Source organism: Atractosteus spatula, chromosome 9 (genome assembly GCF_055471065.1).
Source record: "Atractosteus spatula isolate fAtrSpa1 chromosome 9, fAtrSpa1.hap1, whole genome shotgun sequence".
Classification (NCBI taxonomy): domain Eukaryota; kingdom Metazoa; phylum Chordata; class Actinopteri; order Semionotiformes; family Lepisosteidae; genus Atractosteus; species Atractosteus spatula.
In genome coordinates, this window is record NC_142714.1 from 12,959,852 (window position 1) to 12,980,213 (window position 20,362).

Below are 20,362 nucleotides of genomic sequence, written 5' to 3' on the forward strand. Positions count from 1 at the left end.
TTCCACTGTCTATGCACACCATGACATCATCTTGAGAAAATGCAAAACGACAAGCACCAAGTAAAGCTTAGACCAGGGACCAAAGACTGTCAAAACATGTCTTCTAGACTAGTATTATTCTTGGAAAGCTGAAGAAAGGCTGAAGACAGGAAACCAGTGCTCTGCATTAGCAGTATAGGCTTGGGCATCTTGGTCCAAGTCTGTTCTGGAGTTCCACGTATTCACTGACTGCAAGACTTCTTGAAAAAAAAGTATCTACATTCAACAGCCCAGGAAAACCAAAGGATTTCCAAAGACTGGGGCTTTGCAGGTATGAGGTTTTGTAGCTTGCTGTGTTATTCCATATTTTACCCAGCTCTTGTTATTTAAACCCTAATAAAAAAAAAACTGGAGGAAAACTCGTTTCATGATTACACCACAACTACTTTCAATGTATGGAGGTAGAGAGTTGAGAAGAACTACAAAACAAGCTTTGTTATAAAGAATATTTTAAAAGGCCCTGAGATGTGTGAACTGTGAATGTAAATGCAAATACCGTCCAACCAGATGTTTCTTATAAGACTATCTTTCAACTTTCAAAGGAATAATCCCATAGAAGTAGTAATCTGTGAATGTGAGCTGATTGAAAAGTGCACCTAATGAGCTCTACTTGATTGCTGGATGTGCTGATAATATTTTTATACTTGGATCCAACATTTGTACGGCTGCTGACTTCATAATCAATCTTTTTCACACACTAAAAAGGCTTTACCATAAATAAACAAAAACTGTACATATCAATAGGCAGGGATAAAGTCAAACAGCTGTTACAAGAAGTCTTGGTTACAGATGATTTTCTCATGTACTGTATTGTAGCATATTTAATACAGATGCTGCTTATGGTTGTAAATCAGATGTACTCATGGAAACTATCTCTGCAAAAAAATAAAAATACAACAGCCCCAATTACTCAAAAACTAGCTGATGATAAATCATTAATAATTAAACTGTAGAGTTAATCCCAGTTGTTCAGTGCAGTGAAAACCATATCAACAACACAAACAAACAGCTAAACAAAAAAAAGTAAGGGATTACAATTTGCTGTTACATCCTGATGTACTGTATGTAGAACAAGGAATCAGTAATGCTCACATGTAAAACAGAAACAGTACCTTTGATTGAGTGCCATCCAAGAAATATGAAATTGAAGTCTCCTTGTGTCAGTCCAATTGTTGTCCAACAGCTTGACCCAATTAAGAAAACAAACCAAACTGTGAGGCATCTGAAACACTAAAAAGAAAAGCATGGATTTAATTACATTAAAAGAGAGGCATCTGAAACACTAAAAAGAAAAGCATGGATTTAATTACATTAAAAGAGTAAAGTTCAGGGTTAATTTGCACCAAAATTCATCTGGTTTTGTAATGACAAAAACAACCCTGTAAGAGCCTTTTGTGAATAAAAATGCTGAATCATTTGGCTGCAGTAAGACTTCATTCCCAGTGGCAGAATGAAGATACAATTGACATTTATAAAATCACGCTTTAAAGTCAGGTCAAACCACAAGTGGCATTCCTTAACGCACCTAAATACATGCTCATGAGTCCAGGTAAGCAATTACATAACTCACAAACTGACCTAAGAACTTCTAATCATATGCACATGTGCTGTGCACAACAGGAATTCGCAAATATTTGAGGATAATTTTGAAATTTGGGGGGTTGTTCTTATTATGTGCATTCTGCAAGTGGCAAAATAATCTGAGTCTGTAGAAAAAACAGAAAGCCAGTGAGCAGCAGGTAAGTGAATTGAGAGAATAAGTGACTGTCCTTGAATGTATTGAGGACTTGTGCACACAGAGAGCAAGGAGGCTCTGACAGACAGCAGCAGTGACAGATGTACTACTTTGACAGCAGCCGAAAAAGAAGCAAATGTGATGAGAGCATTCAGTTTGAATTCATGACTAGAGACAGCCCATCAATAATGAATGTCTACCTTTTCGGGTTTTCAAGCCTCATAGTGGGACAATTCCTGCTGATGGGAAAGTTTTTCCTTACTCTCTTTCAATTCTTGAGTGCGTTAAGTGTGAAGGTGAGGTCAAGTCATTTCAATTTTTCCTTCTGTGCCAGTCTAGCCTGGGTTGATGTACAGTATAGGAATGGTCTTGAAGCAGAAGTAGTCATCTCCTACTGATATATACCTGTACTGATGCTCTTAGGGACCTGTAGAAATGAGGTCCATTGTGTTCTGTTGCTGAATTACTTATTAAAAGTGAAACTTCAGGGAAGTTGAGGAAGTTTCAAATGAGAGTTATTGTTGTGTCTCAATATGGTTTCTCATGCTATTTTTCGCCTTCTTTGTATAAAACTGAGAAGGAAGAGGAAAAACTCCATACAACCGTATTACAGAAGGCAGTACTATCTTCCCGCTTTCTTCAAGTTAATGAGTTCCCTTCGATGCTCATTTGTAACTTTTAATAATGCACATTGGGCAGCAGTTCTCTGACCTGTTAACGCTCAACTAATGAAAGAGCAGTGGCACAAATCAAATTGAACACCATCCGTCAACATGCTAAATTAAGCTTCAAATTATCAACAGCTGAAGTGTTTTCAGGGAAGCAGAGCAACTTTAGGTCAGGATAGTAGTCAATAAACACACAAAGCAGCCCCTCATATTTGACATTGAAGAAAATGTATGTAAAACACAGCATACTGTACATAGTGTATGTCTATGGGGTAAAGTCTCCTCTGGCTGTCAGCATTATTTTTCCCTATACCTAGTTTAAAAAGTACGGCCTTAAAAAAAACCACTTCATCCTGATTTCTTGTTGAAATACATTTGTGGACAACCATCCAAAACATTAAATTGGTAAAGGTTTCAACTTCTTGACCTTGGGGACAAGAAACCCTGTTCTTTTTCTCTTCCAGCTGAGCTCTTAATTCATTAGGCTTATTGAATCCTTAATAGACCCTTTTGCTTGATTAGATTTGTTCTTATTCTTGGCATTCAGCTCTAGGTTCAACAGAACAGTTTTAGGTGTTATTGTCGAGAAATGGAGCAAAACAAACTCTGTTAACTTTGTATTAGCTTCTAAATTCCTACTTCCCTCTGGTCTACTAAGCAATAGTAGGTTAACTGAAGGTATACTGCCATGGGTGGGAATGACATTTTTCTGACAGTTTCATAAACAGCATTCTTATTTCTAGTCATTGAAACACACTTAAAAAGGAGTTTAGTTTTAAAGCCCACCGTCTAGTACATGGATAGTGTTCTGTAAAGTCTTAAATAAAAGTAAATTAAGACTTTAAACTTATCAGTTAAAAAGCCATGAGATCCAAAATGTTTGGGAAACTGTTCTAAATCTGTTTAAATTGAGGGGCAGCTTAAGACAATGGTTATCCAAGTGCTCAAATGGAACAAAAGCAAGAAAGCGCAAATGAACACACACACACACACTTAACATCCTGGCTCAGTCTAAGAACATTCCGGCACTACAGAGCTGTTGTGTGACACAGGAAGACCATATATCTCCATAGCCCCTGAGACACCTTGAGATGTGACTGAACTTTAAGGTTGGCTTTAAAGAAAAAGAACTTGTACAAACTTGAACTTGCACTGCTCCTCTGCTTAATAATTGTGCAACATTGCTGGAAAGCTGTTTATTTCTGGTAAGTGCAACAGCAAACTGGAGTTTATCCTGCAAGTGTAGGGATCAAGGCAGCAGTGCAGCATGGATGAGCCAGTCTATCACAGGGTGCACAGAGAGCCAATTCAGGATCACCAATTACTCTTGCCAGTATGTCTCAGGAAGAAGCACCCACAGCAAAGCCATGTGGACATGGACAGCAAATGCAAACTGCACACAAAAGACACGTCAGTCTAGAATCAAATTCACGTTCCAAGAGCTTTGAAGTACTGTAACAGTTCTTTCTGCCCAATAATTAAATTAAAAAATAAGTGCTTCATTTTGTTTTGTTTTCCTGTTTGTATGCAGGCACTCATGTTAAAACCTGTGTTTCCCCGAGACTCTCAAAATCTGTAACAAAAATAATTTGTTCCCTATGTCTGATCGACAGAGACCAGCCTGGCGTTGTTAACTATTTGTTGCTCTTAGTTGAGAAACGTTTTTTGTTTCTTATAGAACCCTGAATTGTATATGAACTACAACTGGACACTTTTCAGTGTGTCTGTTTATGGGGTCTCACACATGCTAATTAAATGTTAGCTGTGCTATATACTATAACAGCTTCATTCAACAGATTTCTTGTAATTTGCTGCAATGGTATAGTGACTAGCAAAGAATTCAGAAGTGGCGTTTACTGTTTAGCCATGTACCAGTCATAGGGTATTTCCAGTTCCAGTACACGCACAGTTAAAATCCTGGCTCAATCTAAGTGCCATGCAGAATAATGGAATTTATTTCCCACATGAAAACTGCTGTTGAAACAAAAAGGGCGACATGCTTGAATTCAAAAGCCGTGTTCAGTCAAACCAAAGCCTTTTGATGGTTATCATCAATAATGAACTTTTTTTCTTTAAAAAAAAATTGGGATATGGCCCTTAATTTGTAGCTTATGACTTAAGATTTAGGCTGCATAGTGAAGTACTGTATTACAGAGCAGCTGAGGACAAAGGCAGTGCTGTAGCCGAAGAGCTCTAAATCTACGCATTAAAAGTGTGCTGTAGCTGATTGTGCAAAAATGTTTTTGAAATTCGTTTGCATAACAAAAAACGAACGAATAACAAATAGTGTAATATAAGTTCTTTATGAAATCATTGCATTGTTACGGGTATATCCACATCTTGTCTACAGAACCTGTTTGCAAAATGGCTATTAAATAAAGGGGTACAGACCTCTCTCCAGAATAATACGTAGGTAAAAAAAAAAGTCAAAACCTCATACAAATAGATGATTTGGCTGCAATTTCTGGCAAATGCATATTGCAATATCGTTCAGATACTAAACAATGTTGATATTGTCACAGTCTTGTTTTATACTTTAGAATACAGTAGTATAAAGTATTGTTTGTGCAGTCATTTCACTACACTATCTTTTAAGATCTATTTAAAAAACACACTGCTTGCATTGTAAAGGGCCCTAAATTCTTGTTTGCATCCAGTAATCTCGTCTCTTTAAAACAGAGGTGTCCAATCCTAGTCCTGCAGGACTGGTTTGTCTGCAGGTTTTCAAAGTCTCCATGAAGCAGCAGCACCTGAAGAGCTGGAAGAAACTGAGAAAGTGGTCCAGTGAAGCCAGGAACCAGCTAGTTTAGTTCCTTAAAAGCAGTGTTTGAGATACACCAGCCCTCCAGGGGCAAGATTGGACACCCCCAATCATTAGACTCCTCTGTCACATTTGGGGACTGAAGACCTTCCAAAAGCTTTCGGGACTCTTGAGTTCATATTCTTTAGGTGACGCCACTCAAATCCCCCTTCTTATTATGCCAGCAATTATTGTACATCCCCCCCATGGAGTTTCCTAAACGTTTCAGGGTTGGCATTGTAGGGTCCCACTCGACAAGCAGGCTGCCTGTGAGCCTGAGGACCTGACCTTGACGGGTCACAGTTTGCCGACTCACTTCCCCTCTCCCCTACTCAATAAATAAGGGGGGAAAGGGGGCCCCTTCTTTCACACCTAAGCCCAAGGCTGAGCTGTTATGGCCATTACTCTCTCGCCTTCACCCTGCCTCTCCTTCCTGAGTGACTAGCAAGCCCATGTGCTGTACCTGGAAAGGGCAATAAGACTAGTGAGCAGTAGTTCCAGTCTCTTAATACCCTTCCGCCTGTGCAGAGGGAAACCAGGGGGGATTGCTACAGTACAATATTCTTACAACCCCACTTTCCTCGTTCTCCGCATGCTGACCCCTCAGAAAACAGGAAGGATTAGATAAGCTGCCACGATGCCTAAGAGGTACAGGAAGAATAAACCAACCAACAGGGAAGAATGCATTGGACACCAGTCTGTTTGCATCTACTAGTTTGGATTACTATTCCAGTCTCAGGCTATTGTATGTAACAGGCCCACAGTGATAAGGCAATAAGAAAAGACACAGTAAGGTTTAAAATAACAGTACAGTATCAACCCAGGGAGATCAATATATTGCAACAACTTTTTTCTCCTTCTCTGAAATGTCACATTAAACAAGGCATTTCCTTTAACATGCTTGGTTTATTAAGTGGCTTAAAGTATGATCTAGCAAAGAAAACAATCCATTCCAAATTCATTTTACAAATACGGATGTGATCATTTCCATCTTCCCCTAGGTAAGAAAATCAGCAATCTCATTTAAAATGGTTACATTATACAGTACATTATGATGTACTGAAGCCCCAGAAAATAATTGTGTTTCAAGAAGAGATACTAAGCCCACTACAGAGACTAATAGTTGATGAAATCCAAATACAACTGGCATACCTGGTCCCCTAAATTCTGCTTACTGGCATGGTAGAGAACCATGTATGAATAATCTCTGGGTTTCCCCACTTTGTTGCATGAGAACTCCTCATAGTAGCAATCTTCATCAGGATATGCTGTAGAGTTTTTCAAAGCCCCGTGCTTTCATTGTTCCGCTGGCTATGTAGCTCCAGGTCAGAGCAGATGTTTAACGGCAAAAGTTTGATCTGCGCAGGCTTTAAAAGAAATCAGAGTGATTCTTCAGGAGTAGGCACTTCTGTGGTCTTCCAGCCATCAGACATTTCTAACTGTGGTGAAGTTTCCCCCTTTGATTAATTTTTTCTTGGTTACCAAGGGCTACTGGTCTCTACTTTCCAGCTTTTATCTAAATACAGGATGGGACACACTAATCATCAGGCTTTATGAAGCTTGTATGTGAAATTAGTTTTCAGATACAAACAAATCTACAAAAAAATTCACTGTTCTACAGTTTGTATCACAAAGCTTTGACTTGCTTTTTTTTAAGCAAAAACAAGCACAGTCTTTTCCTACTGTACATGCATAGTAGCATCTGGTTTCATTTATTCACCCTTCAGTGTCTCCAGCTGCAAACTCCCCATAAAGATTCACCTCATCAATCTATTTTTTATAGAACCGAATCGGATGTATTGTATCTCACTAAGGCAATTGGATAAACTGTATCCCCCTGTTGCACCATAATGACTGTTCTGCAAACTTTTACTGGAGTTTACTTTTACTCCAAAAAGACATTCAGGGTACAGTTACCTGTAAAAGAGGTATTACAACTGTGCAGATAATTAAATGTTAAGATCAATTACTGGACATAGCTGACAGTTCAGATGGAACACAAACAAAAGACACTTGGCCCAGGAATGGAATTTGAGAATCTTCTTAATAGATGTGCACAATATCATTATCATCAGCATTCTCAATAATCCATGAGATTTTAAATACAAAAAAAAAAAGTTTCCAAGAAATTGTCATCTAGCTTGTTAAAGCAAACTTCTTCATCAAGACGTCCTGCCTCAGATAAGTGTCCTGATCATTTTCTCTTAGGATGCACTCCCATCCTGATATGATCCATTCTTCCAGCAACGTAATGATGTTGCAAGCTGTGGTCATTACAGTTGGCAGAGGTAATGCACATTATCCTCTATTGTCATCCTGGGTGACCAAGTAGTATCAGTGCTCAGTTCTGCCCAATTTTATTCCATCTTCATGTAAACCTCAGTCTCCCCATCACAAACTTCAACAGCTGTCATCTTTTAAAAAACCCAGTCACAGGAATATTACCGCAGGGTGCTCTTTGACTTTCTAAGGGTTGTTGATTCGTAAAGGTGTATTGTGGGAAAGTCACACTGAACTAACAGCTAAAACTACAGGATTTAGTAAAGAAAGACTACCTACTGTATATAATGAGAAATGTATCAAGGACTTTGCCCACTGTTAGAAATCCATAAAAATATTTAAGACGCAGGTAACTGAAATGGTCAAAATAACCAATACTAGCAAAATGTATGGTTTGTAAACAACAGGTTGTTAAAATATAAATTAAGAAGCATCTCATTTTACCTCACAGTCATGTCAGGAGCTGTGGTGTTCAGCAACGATTGCACTGGGAAAGGATGAGTCCTTCTTCACTTTCTGCTAATCCCAGTTCAAGACAGGAAATAAAAGTTACTTCACCTCTCCCAGTGGGAGTACAAACAAGGGATGCTTTAGTATTATGAGGAAAACCTTTAAGTAACAAGTGGTTTGTTGAAAAATTTAGGATATGAATCACAAATTAATCAAGTACGTTTCTTATTTTGTATAACTATTCTGAAAGGTTGTTCTCAGTCTTCTGCAGAGGCAAGGCTGTCTTCAGCTATTGTTTGGCTGGGGTTTCAAGACAATTTAAGAATTCTTTGTGTTCATTCAATTATTTTTCCTTCTTTTTTCCCCCATTCAAATGACCTCAATGTGATAAGCAGAGCTACTGTGGGCAGATTACTAGATAATGATAAGGACAATTTAGAGTAGTGAGTACACCTAGCAAACCAACATAAGCACAAAGAATACAGTACATAAAAACACCACACAGACAGGCAGCCTAGAGTTGAGAGGCAATAGCACTGTGTATGACATCATTATATTACCCTTTCGTGTTTATCCACTAAAAGGGTTTAATAATTCTTTCACCAGAGCGTACATTTCACACATAGAAGATGTTTACTTCCTGGCATCTGTCATACCTTATGATTTAGTTTCGGAACTAGGAATGTGTTCAACATGCCAAAACAGGCCAGCTGAATAACATATAAAACAATTTTGTCATGCGTTGAAGATTCTTGAATTGTACCGAGACTTCAGATGCTTTAGTCAGACCGCATTAAAGACCACAGAAATATATGTCTCATGGGCAACGAGAGTGTTTATCTTCAGCACATCTCTCTTCCATGGTCTGGTTTATTCCATAGCGTCCCATTGAAGTCCTATCCATGCATCACAGTGCTATTGGATACATCAAAAGTAGGACAATATCAGTGAGGCACACTCTTTAATAATTAACAGCAGGAATATTTGATTATTATAATAATTAATGTTTTCAACTCATTTTGATTTTCCTCATTTTATGCAAGTGCATAAAGTTTATAGATAATGAGAAGACATTTGGCCTATTTAGCTCATTTTTAGGTTTAGTCTTACATTTCTAATGTTCCCTGGAACCCTTAGAGGAACTACAATGACATCCCAGCAGTGTGGATATACTGGGATCACGAGACTGCTATTGATAATGACACCACACTGTCTAGGATTTAGAGACTTTTTGTGCTAGACTAGGGAAATTGCATAGAAGGCAAGGGAAAACAACCCTTGTTGCAAGGGCAAACCTTTGGTTTCATTCCATTGCAATTTTTGTTGCAGCGTTGCTGCAAAAATTAAAGTGATCATTGCCAGCAGGCTCAACTAAGTAATGAATGCATGCACTGATTGGATGGAAGCCCTGCAGTGGAATGAACAGAGGAAGCCAAGATCTCCTGACCTGGTATTGGAAGTAGTACCAGCTGACAAACTTGGATTTGTGTTCGTGATTATTTTATATGGTGTGTTTTTGCTTTTCTGTAAAGGCTGAGTTCTATGCAGCAGAATCCAAGATATAACAGCCAGAGCCCAGTAACATCTATTCAAGATCTATTCAAACCCACTCAAACGGACATCCAGAGCTGATGCAGCACATTATGGGCGGTTTGATTATGTGCCGACGTTGCCAACATTCATAATGCAACCTTCTGTGTTAATGTACTTCTTACTATTGTTCAGATGCTGCCACCTCTTAGTTTGGCCTGATTATCCCATTATTGCACCGCCTCAGCATCACACATTGAAGAGCTTCTGTCTTTCTGTAGAAGGAAAGAAAGGCCAATCATCTCATAATAGTGAATCTTCAGGCTTCATTAACAATAACCTCATTGCATGAAAAACATTGGTTCACTATCAGCTCCACAGATTACGACACTGAGTGATTGCAGTGTAAAAATAGTGCCTATTTTTATGAAGAGTCTTTTTTCTAGCTTTCTTTTGTTTAAAAGGGCAGACAAAGGGGGAAACAGCTCTGAATTTAGGGAAGGGCTTCCAAGCCTACTCACAGATACTGACTTGTAGAATTCATGAAATAATTCCTAATAGAAAAGACTAATAAAATTACCTGGAGATAATAAAACTCCAGGTTCAATTTGGTTGGCCGACTGTTTCAATGGGTGTTAATTTTACTAGCAAGCTTAAAAAAGCAAAACTTTTCATACAGCTCTATTTTGACAGTGCTGTGTTTTAAGCGGTAATTTTATTTGTATTCACATTCTTACCTGAACAGCGATGCAAGCTCTGTGTCTTCCATTCCCTTCTTTATTGCCTTTGATTTGGCCTTCATCCACTTCATGCATTTCAAAACCAAAACTGAATAGTATATAATTGTCCTCTCCAGCAGGAAACCAAAAGGGTATAGTAATGTTTCCATGCAGAAATGAAACTTCATAAACATATTTATGTTTATGTTTTAAGTGCTATTCTTCCTTGCTTGGAAGAATTGTGTAAAGCAGGCTTGAGTAAGATTAAAAATTGGTAATCCAAGGTCTTATGCTCTCCTGTAGAACAGATAAATGAGCTTTTGCACTGGAGTTTCTGATAAAATGTACAAAGGACCAATTGTTATGAAACAATCTAACAGGAGGCAAATAGTGTGATATTGTACTGCCGAAATTATAACACTGTGGATGGGAACAGCATTAACACTATCACTTCATGACACCATCTCCAGAGAGATTAAATGAGTCCTGCAGCTCCATCACTGAACTGATACCACCTACAGGCTTTCCTGTTTGGCATCTTTCACCCACTGAACAACCAGAAGAAAAAGGGACTGCAACCCCATTTACTGCTTAGCTTACCAAACAGAACTTTTAGGTACCTCTAAAAGAACATCATGAAACCATAGAATTTACACATACAGTACAGATTTATGTGGGCAATTATAGAAAGAAGCATTTCAAATTAACATATTTATATTTAAGCCAAACAAAATCAGACAATCAAAAGCAACCATGCTCTGCCATCATTTCAAGAAACTTGTTCAGAACTCCACTTGAGCAACAGTTACAGTTACGACAGTGCTGAAGTTACAGTGCTGTACTGTTAATTAAGGACCCCTTTGCCTCTAATTCCAAAAGCATGAGCACTCCAAATGAGCCCTGCTAAACATTAAAGGACAACAGGGTCAATGTCTGTTGCCTAGGGAGGGCTGTTCTGGCACAGTGCAGGGTCTATATGTACATCTGCGAGAGCTATTTTCCTTTTCATTAGCCTTTATTATCTGATCGCCTGTAGGCGGAGTGGAGGGGGCAAAGGGGCGTGAAACAATTATAGAATTAAGAGGCTCTTATCCCAATGAGCATTGCATTGACTACTCACACAATGGCTTTATAAATATTGATACGCCCTGCAAGCAATCACAGCATGGCAGGGGCTCATTAAAGCCTTATACTTTCCCAGCATGCCACTAATAAAAGATTTGCCTGAGTTTTAATAAAACTCCATGAGCTTTTGCACTGGAGTTATATGACGGCAGAGTATGGGCCCAGTTGTCACTCTCCTGCAGCACTGTCACATGTTACACTCCATGAAGCTCAAGGCCAAGCAACCTGATACAGGTGTATTTGTGTCTGCTTCTGTTGGGAGCTTGGGGTTTTGACTCAGTTGTATAATATCTGTATCAATTCAGAAATGTAATCAATAACTATATGTGCTCTATTTTTAGTGCTAAACAAAAATAGGCCATCCAGTTTTTGAGTGATAAAATCTTCACTACAGCAGTAGATCTGAGGTTCAGTTTAAAGACTGGAGATGTGACTCCATGCACAAAAAAAAAACAAACAGTAGAAGAAATGATTTTTTTTTTTTTAATCACAATGCCATGTAGCATTTCAGCTTCAGTCTGGAGTTTCTAGCAGCGGTACTAAACTGTGGCCCCACAAGTGCTGTAATAGTAAGTGTTACTTGGCTTGTGCTCATCACCAAGTGCTAGTTTGTTCTCAGGCTTTTACCACTGGAGTTTCCATGAATTCTAGACATGAAAATCAAAAGGAACTCTGGTTTATATAAGTACATTGCAGTCACTGTAGACTTAACACATCAGAGGTGTTGATGTGAAACACCTGGTTGATGTTGATGTGAAATGATAATATTGTAGGTTTCATTGCTATATTTTTACAGATGAAATGACAAAGCATATTTGTACAATACTTATTTAGTTTATAAATGTAAAAAAAGATACATGTTTTTGCTGTTTATCAGCGTTTATACTGGTGTGGTGGTACATACTGTACATGTTAATAGAAATTCAAACAGTAAATGAAAGCAGAATGTATCCCATCCACAGGAGAGAGGTGATGGACTCTCAATCCAAACCTATACTAGATGCTTCCAGAATGGGCTTACACACAGCATGTCACCAATACAAGAGGAGGGGAATGGAGTCAAACAACTCTTTGAAATTAAACTTTTCTGTGATAATCGCAGGGAAAAAAAAAAAATCCAACATGTTGGAAATTTTCAAAAGGTCTCCACAAGGTCAACCACAAACACTGCAAAACAAAAAAGGCTCTTAAAGCTAATTAAACTTTGAAAAGAAAGTAGCCAAAATAAAAATATATATATATAGAAAACAAAAAGGAAGAAAAGCACAACCTTCTGTTCAGACAATAAGACAGCCCATGTTCGGCCTTTGCATAACTCGACCATTGTTCAGAGAATTCCCTCACAAACCCCTATATAGACAAAACTGTGATGAAATACATCTCATCTGAGCACAGACATTTTTCATCACTGTCCCTTCGGGGATGCTGAAGGACTCTAAATGAAGTCAGCCATGACATAGAAGGAAATTTGGCCAAGGCAGAATTGAAACCTTTGGAGGAACCGAGCCAGGACTTGACAAGCACTTTGATTTCTGCTGGAATCAGAGGAAAGGCAGCTAGAGAAGTAAACTGTGACAGGAGGAGCAGAGGAGGGAAACAGACGTATAACATAGGAAAGAAGAGACAGTTAGAGTGAGTATAGGCTTTTGCAAACAGGACAAAAGACAGAGCTTGGCTAATCTTACTAGGAGTGTGTGAAAGCTGCCCAAATATTTCACATTACTATCTCATCCCCTGGTACAGTGTCCAGTCCTAGTCCTGGGAGACATCTGTGCCTGCTGGTGTTTATTGCAGCTGAGCGGCTTGTTACTGATCCTTAGTGATGCCTTAAATAGATCTCCAAGCTACTTTAAACCTGTTTACTTGTTTTTGCACCTCGGTTTAAAAAGAACTCCACCTCAGGCAAAGTGGTCTAAAACAACTCCAGTTTACAGACCATTGTTCAATCTCTCCTCCCCTTATTTTTAAAAAAGTTTGCTCCCTTAGTTGTGTCTAAACAACTTAATTTATGATAAATTGACACTGCTAAGAAAGATAATGTATCAAACACTCCCAGAGGAGGATTTTGTCTTTTTCTAGATGTCCGATTGGTTACATCTCAGGCAACGCACCTGCATTAGGAGAATTGTCAATCTCAGAAAACTGGTACAGACTTGAAATCAGTTACTAATCACATTCAACATTTGCAGAGCTGGAAGAACATTTAAAAACATACCTCAAATTGTAATTAGTCTGTGATTATGGAACAAAAAAACACAGCCACAGTGGTCCCCAGGAAGAGTTAAGAAGCACTGCCTGAGGGCAGTATTCTCAACCTTTATCCTTCAGGGCCCCTGTCTGCTGATTTTTGCTCCAGCTGAACCCTTTATCCAGTGGTTCCCAATCCTGGTCCTGGTGACCCACACACCTGTTGGTTTTTATTCCATTCCACCTTAATTAGTTAATTGAAGCCTTAATTGATCTAAGAAGTTGCTTCAATTGAACAGTTGCATTTTGTTTCTAGTCACAAGTTTGGGATTATATTTCACTTATAAAATATAACATGTTGAAGGGCTGGGAACAAACAGTTCAAATTAATCTTCTTGTTATTAAATCTAATGAAGGTTTTGGTGGTGTAACTGAAGGCACAGTTGGAACAAAACCTAACAGGTGTGTGGGTCACAAGAACCGGGATTGGGAACCATTGCCTTAATCACCGGTGCTAACTGGTGCCAGTAACTGATCTACTTGTTGTTTTAGATGTTTTCTGCACTCAGTCCTTGGTTTCATAAAATATTTCCAAGAACTTCAGGACACAGAACTAGGGTATATTTATAGAAGACCTGCGTGGAGAATAAGGTCTGCAGAAGTAAGCATGTTAATTGCTGTCTGTAGTTAGCACTGGTGCTTATGGGCCCAGCTGAATATAGACAAACAGGCACAGAGACCCACCAGGAACAGGATAGGAACCACTTCACTGTCCTAGATCATACAGAGATGTTAATGTCCATCCTGTGTATAACAGGCCAAGCAAAGGAAGACACTTAAATGCCTTACCTAGGGAGAGCTTACATTCCAGCACATTAGCCTGCAAAAAAGAAAGAGAAAACATTGTTAATGTGAAGACAAGTGAAAACAAAACATTGTGGAAAGGTTACTGTATAGTCTGAAAAGACACTTCAAATGGAAAGCTGTTGTTATTTCTCATTTTTAAACATACTGTATATGTTAAAGAGAAAGTAAGTTTTAGGCAAAAGATCTTGTTTGAGTTTGATTTTGAATGAGGCAGGGGATGCAATTGGTTATTCCTTTGCTGTATTTCTCAGCCCTCCACATAATGTTAGAATGGTAATGAATGTTATAGCTAACAGAGGGCAGTTTCATTTATTACTAAATTACTGATTGAAATTAGCGGTTTAGGATGTGTTATATGAACTTAAAAGAATAACCGGTTGGGTTTAATTTTGTATAATATTATGAGTGTGCCTCTGTAAGAACATGTATTACAACAGTAGTTTTGTCTGAAATACTCTGTTATAATCTGTCTTGTTAGTGGAAGGGACTGAGTGTGAATAGGTACAGTACAGTATGTATTCATGAATTCTGTTCTGAATGGCTCAGCAAAACGGATTACTTTGTTTACTACTGTTCTACTTCTAAAGGACACTATGGACTGTGGAAACTGTGCAGTCTAGCTAAGAATAATAAAATACAAGCTAGTTCATGTGCATGTCTACTGTGCTTTGATGTTGGTTTTGTTTTCTTGTACGTGAAATATCCACAGTTCATTAGAACATGAGTTCACTTTACACACAACTAAGGGGTTAGTTCCCATGCGTGTAACGGTAAACTTTTGGCTAGGACATCCCTGGTGTTGTGTGAAATAAGAAAGCACCAAAAGTTCCAAAAAAGGCCCTAAATCTTTTCTTGAAGCATTGCCATCTCACAAGGAGGGATAGCATTCCATGACTCCTTGAAGACTCCCTGCCAGAGAATGTACAATAAAACCATGCAGGGCAGGAAGCATTGAATGATACAGAACCTAACTAAATCTAGTCCTAACTCTGACATTACAAATAATTTTAAATCCATCTCCCTCAAACTTGTCCAACTACAACCTCTATCACAGTCCTTATCCTGAAGCCAATCTTAACTCTATTCTTTACGACAGACATAGCCCTAATCCTTGCCCTAGTCATAGCCACAGTCCTAATCTCGGTTTTAAAGCCAAGAAAAACCCCAGTCCTCAAAACAACCTTCACTATAGTGCTATGCACTAAACAAAAACAACCTACTCACAACTGCACTCATAATTTCCACCTCAGCCTCAATGCTAGTCAAGACTGAGGCAGTTCACCTAAATATTTTAAATGAAAAAGTCCAAACAGCTAGCAAACATTTGACAGTCAATCAGAGACCATAAGAGAAAAGATGGGCTGCAATTTATATCCATTCCTAAAGCTTAAAAGACAATGTTGTATATCATCTTAAATGGATGTAATTTGAATGCTAGCATCTGGATCACAGAAATGTTCCAAGATCACATCAAACCATTAAGCACTTAAAAAAAAACTATTTTATAGCAGAATGGGATATAACTAGGCTAATTGTCTGCTTTTCAATCTGTCCCTCTGTCTCCTTTCACCCTGGCCTGCAGAAAGCCTGTTTTCTCATTGTGATCTTTAAACACCAAGGCCCTAGGCTCTAGCCGCGCACAGTGAAGCATGAAAAGACCTACCGTCAGACAGCAGCCCCTGCAGTTCAGTGTTAAGTGCCATGTGATTGCATTTCAATCAGAATCCTCAGGTTAGCAGTGCCTTTCTTTTATTCATTTCTGCTCATGCTGAGCCATGAAATGTGACTTTTCCCTTTACTCCACAGAAGGGCTGACCTGCCTGGGGAAAAGCTTAAAGGGTCTGCAAAGGTACTTTTTAAGAAAAGGAAGACAAATATGTCACCAATGGTGTAATTAGGAACTCCTGAGTTAATAGTAGGAACCTGCATCAGTCATCGTGTCTCTGTGCTTTATACCAATGATAAGTTCAGATTTTAATTTAGAAATGAATAAAAACATGACACTTCTAGGGAAGGTCATAATGGTAACTGAGCCTCCTGTACCAAAAAAATTAAATAAAATGCAAATTGTACTCTGCATCAGTAATGCTGATTTGGGTCAAGTAAACGATCACATATAACTTACTATCCCACCTCTGAACATCATGCTTGCTGAGGGACAAAGTGCTGTGACAGCAAATCTAAGCAACAGCATTTTACAATGTTCATGTCACGTTGCCGCAATCACAGCTTCTGCGTTTCATTTGATATTGTCAGCAATTTCTGGAGCAGCAGATGATGGCAGAGCAGCTCTATGGGTGAGGCATTGTTTGGCAGGCAAGCAGAATCTGCGTTAAGAGAAGCAATCTGCACCAGCTGATAAAGGGAGTCCTGCAGGACATTTCTCTTTTCAATTTAAAATGCATATTTGACGATTACACTCTGATATGATAGAGGATTTCACTCCAGTGGAGGAACACACTCCTGCTTGATTTCATTCCAGCCCAGATTAATTGCCTAATTGTAGCCTTAATTGGACTAATGCGCTGCTTGCTTAGAACATTTTTTATTTCTTCTCTAAAGTTTGGGATTACTTTTACTTATGAAATGCAATAGTTAGCAGGGAACCTCCAACGTGTTTAAATTCAAATGAATCCTAATTATTAAGCGAATTAAAGGTTCAGTTTTGTAGCTGACCTCTTCACTTGAACAAAAAACAGCTGGTGTATGTTTGTGTTGTTTGTACAGAACACACTAACCTGATCATCCATTTCTGTGCTAACCCGAGGTGAATGCAAGCACAGACAGCAGGACTGCTGATGCTCCACATTACGTGACATTTTTTGTTTTGATTCCATGGGAGGTACAGTAAGTGCTTCCCGAGTCTCCTTACTAAGAAGGAATTCTATCTGTGAAGTTATCTTTGAAGATTAATTAGCATGATACAAAAGCAATGCAGCTTTTTCTTAACTAGAAACTGCTTTGAAAACGTGCATCACCTGGATGTAAACTGAAGAAACAAGTTTTAGAGCAAAGCAAATACTGTGTTTTAACCCCCAGGGGTGCAGTGGAACTATCTGCTTTTGAGTGACAAGTGAGTTTCCATCATGACATGATCCTGAGTTTCCCAAGACGAACACAAGCCACTTGTCTGGGCAGCCACATAAAATAGCCAGAAAAACAAGGCTATTCATTTATTTCAGAGATGAAAATGTCTCTCACAACATACTTGAAAAGATTTTGTAGTAAGAGTGGAGAAAGTAATGCAAAAAAAGCTCGTGCTAAGATAATAAGTGTAGTCAGTGGTACACGCATGGGAGTGGAGGAGAGTTTAATTTGGTAGTTGGCCCTAACAATATTTTTTCATTAAAAGTGCTTTTAGCTTTTGACTGGGGTTTTCAAATAAATACTGTTACAGGTATTGGAAGTGACTATTGAAGTGTCTTTTAGAATCTAAATACAGTACAATGGCTAACAGCTGGCTAGAGTAAATGTTTGAAGTTCCCAGAGCTTCAAAGCAAGAAAGGAATTATAGTGTTTACCTACAGTAGTGCTGGGTGTGAGACCCATTGATCAAAGGTATCGTCCGGTTTAGGGTCAATCAGAATAAAACAGGCAGGTACAGAGAGAGCAGAGAGGAGAGGACATGAGGAGAGACAGAAAGAAGACAGGAGAACAAGAAGAGAAAGGCGTACACAGAGAAATAAGAAAGTGCCAGGTGAGAGCTCCGTGTTCAGATCATCCATAAAGACCAGATTCCAGTTAGGTATTTGAACCTTAAGAGAGCTTGCTATTCTTTTGTTTTGGGAAACTCTACCCTACCTTGTACCTCTTGCTTACTGGGTTAGGCTCTGGCTCCCCTAAAAACCCTGAATTGGATGGAAGGGCATTAAAATTAAATGCATGGCTGTCAACCCCATCCACCTGAATTTTTTTGCCCCCCATTTCAGCCTCATGCCAATTTTCGGAATGATACAAATCGTGGAATCTCAGACCCAAAGAAATTATTTTTGGTGAGACGCTAGCTGTGAAAGTGATACCCTGCCAGATGCATTTCTTCTGATGTTAAAAAAACTGTCTATATTAGAAGCACACACAAATTCAAGGATACATGCCTGACAGCAGCTTTCTTGTGACTGCCAGAGCCAGAAATGTAATTACAGTTTAGACCTCACATTCTGTTGCTGCCGTAGTCCAACTTCTTAAATATCTTAAATCTCAACTCTTTCAAGCCCCCCAGAGTTCAGCCTTTAGGCTGGGCCTGAGAAGAACGGTGCTCGTTAGCAGAATGTAAGCTAAATAATAAATGCACATGTCTATGGAGAGGGTACTCGACAGAATGATAAAGATGCACTCCACTGCAATCACATTAAAGCTTTTTGTGATCCTGCCTTTAATGCTCCTGCTGGATCCAGTAGACAAGAAGTATTTCTTTTCTCTTTTGAAGGTCACCCTGAATAACACAAGGGGACAAGCTTCTGGGGACTGCTGTAGACAAATCACCGGCTTATGTTGAATTGATTAAAGCAGTACAAATTTAGAGTCCAGTTTATTTTCACTTTGATGTCACTGTGCCATCAAAGCCCTGAGGTCAGGCAGCTATAACCCTGTAACACTTCTTTACTCACAAAATTCACTATCAAAGTGTTAAGGATGCCCTCTTTTCACAAATGCACATGGATCAAGATGAAGAATATAGCTTGAGGGTCTCGCCTTTTGTGAGAAAAAGCACATGGTATAAACAGTAAAACCAGGCAATAAAGGGGTTAATTATACTCATTGTATTTTCCTTTTTTTTTCCTTCACGCCTATTACAAATAATGTTCTGAGGGTTGCTCCTGTGCTCCTGAAAGCTCTCTTCTCCCAACCTAACAATCCTGTCACAAACAGCTAACATGGAAAGCTAGTCACCATTTCAATTAACAACCAAAGCAGGACATGACAACAAAAAATAGACAAGTGAGGGACCACCCTGTGAGGGTCTCACACCAAAAGCTGGAGACACAGCTCAATACAGGTACCTATAAAGCTCAGTGGTTGTACACCTGTATATTGTAGCGTGGTGACTGCAATTTGTCACAGCCCTGGGAATGGACAAACTGAAATAAGAACAGAAATGCAGTCAGAAAGGGACAAAAAAACAGTATTATAAACCTATTAATATATTTGAGAAAATTAAAAAGAGCATCATGGTCCAATTCACTAGGAGAACTGGTCACAGTGACTTCACCCCTTCTTTTTCTATTCCTTTTATAGCTTCTAGTTGAAATTATGAAATACTTTTTCTTTCCAGCAATGTGTGTAAGTGACTTCGACCTTTTTACAGCAGATGAAATGGACAGGAAGGTACGAGAGTCAAAATTCAGCTGAAATGATGAACAGCACATCCTCATTTCAGTCCACACAGAAAAGTAAAATAGGGACAAAGGGGCTACTAAAATAACTAATCTCTCTTTTTTTTTTCTTTCTAAAGAAGTTTCGAGCTTTCTTGATTCCAGGCTCCCAGACAAGAAATCTTGCGTCATGAAATGCAGATTGGGGCCTGAGGCACAGAGTTCAAAGCCTTGAATTAAGGTTAACTAAATATGTTCAGGTGACAACACTTTAAAGTAGTCTGGGTCACATGAGGTATGCTCATCTGCTAGCTCTTTACCTTTCTCTGATGGGCAGTATGAAAGCGAATGTTTCTTAAAGAATATTAATTAAGATTTCCTTGAAATTTGGAAAGTGTCCTCATCCCAAAGTATCCCATAGCTCGCTACATACAGGTTAGAATCCACTTCATCCACCACTGAACTGCATATCCCACTCGAGTGACATGCAGCCAGCAGCCCAACTACATTGCAGACAAGGTGGAAAGGTGAAAAGTTAATTCATCAATTAAATTAAGAAGGAAATGTAATTAAGTCCTTATTATTGTGAACAGTGCCATGGGATCTTTCATGACCAAATGAGTCAGCGCCTTTTACATCACAATGCCCCC